Raw genomic sequence first — 3,567 nt, forward strand, 5'->3', positions numbered from 1 at the left:
TACAGAATCACGCTGATGAATGCACTTTAGGAGAAACACACTTCCTTCCTCCACCTACATCTTGGGATTCCGGCAAATTACCCGCCGTAATGAGCTGAAGGTACTTCTGATGAGCACAAGGATGAGCATTTGGCTGTTTATCATCTTCCCTACCAATGTGACATCTCTGCTGATTACTTGCATTATGGCTAATTTGCAGCTTATAATCAGTCCTAGTTTCTTAATAAACGTCTCATTAAGTGACGGGAGCTGCCATTTACCTTCGTGTTCCCTCTTCCCAGGGTGATCTGTGAACCGGGGTGGGGGAGGCGCTGGACGTCACAGGTGTCATCTGCAATCATGTTCGGAGGCTTCAGGGGCGGCATGTGAAGGGGATGCCTTTCACAACGCATTACTGTAGACGGAAAGTGTTCAGTCACCAGAGCACAGTCGTGGTTTCACATTCCAGACTCTGAACATGTGGCTGCACCGGGCAGTTCGAGAGTGGGTCTGGAGGTTTCGAACGCGGGAGAGCCTTCACGTCTGAGGCGTGGTGGGGTGATGATGGTGGTGAAGGTGATGAAGTGTTAACACACCTAGTGCACCGGCACCCAGAAAGCACACGCGGCCACCGGCTTCAGACACAGCTGGCATTAGCTGGGAGGCCCATTTCTAGACTCTGTGGACACAATCGTCCAGCAGGAAGCGTGCAGACCTCCGTCCTGGGCGAAAGCACAATAGTTTGGATGGTTCTTCCTCTTATCATTCGCACGCATGGGTCAAGGCCATAAACTGAATGCAGGTGAAAAACGGCTTGACATCCTCAGAGACACTGGTTTCAGAAAAGCAGGTTCAATTGCAAAATGAGGTTTTTGTGAGCATGTGATTCTGCAGTAAAGTTGTGCTGTGATGACACCACCCACCCAGGTAATAACTTCTAAGACAGACATCTTAGAAATGAAGATCAGTGTAGTTAACAAAAGTAAGCATATTAGAACTCTTTTCTTTGTAACTACGGAAGCTCAGGTGATCAGACTCCAACTATTGTCACAACATGGAAGAGGGAGGAGAAGACACTCTTGTCCCTGTTACAGGAAATAGACACATGTCCTTGCTCATGAGAAGTCAGGTTGGAAACACACATTTGACAATAACATCATTAAATTTAAAAAATGCCCTGCTCCTTAAAATAATATTTGACAAGTTACTCAGGTATTTTGAAGGCAGCGCACTCCATACTGCACATCTCTCTGAATAAGTCTCTTTAATTTACTTACATGTAAACATGTATAGAAAATGTACAAATGACATGTAGACGTCTCAGTAAAGACTCATCAGATGAACATCTGGCATAAGCAAAATCCTGAGAGAGGTAAGATCAGGCATGTATTCTAGAAGAAATCACTGGGTTTCCGTCTAATTATCAACTCCTCCGAGAATGACCAGTGTCCTAATTTCTAACGTTGTAGTTTACTGTGCTTGCTTTAAATTTCTCATGAGTGAAATCATTCAGTATCCTTTTGAAAAACTGTAGCCTCTTTTAATACTTTCTACTGGATTCTTGTGAGATTGTGTGTTTACTTGTACACTTCTGTTCTCCACACTGCCAGTTTTCAAAGTATGACTGTACCACGACTCCCTTAACTTTCTGCTGTGGAGGGGCAAGCAGGTGGCCGACCGCTGACACTGTTCCATGGAGCAATGCCACGAGCATCCTTTGACTTCCTTGGTAAATATGAATACACATTGTGTCGTGCTACCAGCGAGGATGGGACCGACTGGGCTAGCGCATACACACGTCAAGTTCGATTAGACCCTGCCAAACAGATTTGCAAACTGCCTAATCAAAATGACATTTCTTCCATCAGCATTGGAGGGATCTGTTTGTACCGCATCCTCACCAATACGTCATCATTTCTGACTTCTTATTTTAGTGCATATGCAGTGGGATCTTGTTTTTTTTTTTTTTGAGTTGGAGTCTCACTCTGTTGCCCAGCCTGGAGTGCAGTGGCCGCTCCCGGCCACCGCAGCCTCGACCGGCTGGGCTCTGGTGATCCTTCCGCCTCCGCCTTCCGAGTAGCCGGAATTACAGGCATGCGCTACCACGCCCGGCTGATTTTTTGATTTATTGTAGAGATGAGGTCTCGCTGCCCAGGCGGGTCTCGAACCCGTGGGCTCAGGCAATCCACTCACCTCAGCCTCCCAAAGGCGTGGGATTACAGGCTGAGCCACCGAGCCCGGCTGCAGTGGGATCTTATGTCTATAATTTTCATTTCTCCAATGACGATGAAATTGAGCACCTTATCATACATTTATAGACCACTTGAATATCCTTTTTGTAAACTGTATGTTCAGGTAATTATCAATTTTTTCCACTGTCTTGCCTTTATGTATTCTGAGTGTATGACATTCGTGCATTAGATAACTCTTTTGACAAGGACTAAAACATGCAAAAACTTTAGCACTTACCTTAGTTTTTCTTTAATAGTTGCCCACAGCCTTGTCAGTTCAGATACCTGAAGTGCTATTGTGGTTGAGAATATGAGGTCAGTAAGTGGGGCTTACGGTTTTAAAATTTAGATTTTTCCATTCTCTGATGCAAAAGTATTAAATTATGTTAACGTTAAACACAAACATTTTTTAAATTTTGAGTTGGAGTCTCACTCCGTTGCCAGACTGGAGTGCAATGGCACGCTCCCAGCCACTGCAGCCTCAACCTGCTGGGCTCCAGCGATCCTTCCGCCTCAGCCTTCCAAGTAGCTGGAACTACAGGCGCAGGCTACCACATTTGGCTAATTTTTTAATTTATTGTAGAGGTGAGGTCTCACCAAGTTGCCCAGGTAGGTCTCAAACCCACGGGCTCAGGCAATCCACTCATCTCGGCCTCCCAAAGCACAGGATTATAGGCTGAGCCACTGAGCCAGGCCAAACACAAACTTTTAAGAAAATAATCAATATATATGGCTTATAAATACAGATCACCCTCTCTAAATAATTGCTAAATATATGTAATTTAAAGTTTTTTTTAACATTTTACACACTTTCATCATTATTATAACATTACTAGCCTACATTTTCAAGAGTGAAATATATATTATTTAAAATCCAAGCTTTCAACATAGTTATTACATCTCATTTTTTAAAATATAAAGACATCTTTCAAAGGGTTTAATTAGAATTTCTTTGGAGTTTATCAATACCCTATCATTTGATTAAAATTAAATAATAAATTGCTTTTGCTATAATTCTCTAAAAGTTCATCTTTATTCTGATGTGATTCCTTGAGATCAAATGTTGGAAAATAGTTTGTTTATATATATATATATTCCTTAATAGTTGCCGTTTTAAAATAATTCCTTAATAACTGACATTTTTGCCTTGCATTATTATTTTTTTCAAAGAAATAACATGGATTGACGTTACATTGTATTTTATATAAAATAAAAATAAATGATTTCTAGTTCACAATAAAAGGAATTAAGGAGATAATGTTTATCAAGCATCTAATATTTGTTAGGTCATTTCAGTCCCACCATAACTTTCACTATAGCCTTATGAGGTCAATAATGTCATCCATTGTATAGCTGA

Source organism: Carlito syrichta, unplaced genomic scaffold, assembly GCF_000164805.1.
Source record: "Carlito syrichta isolate Samal-C Ts95f unplaced genomic scaffold, Tarsius_syrichta-2.0.1 Scaffold305644, whole genome shotgun sequence".
NCBI classification, from domain to species: Eukaryota; Metazoa; Chordata; class Mammalia; order Primates; family Tarsiidae; genus Carlito; species Carlito syrichta.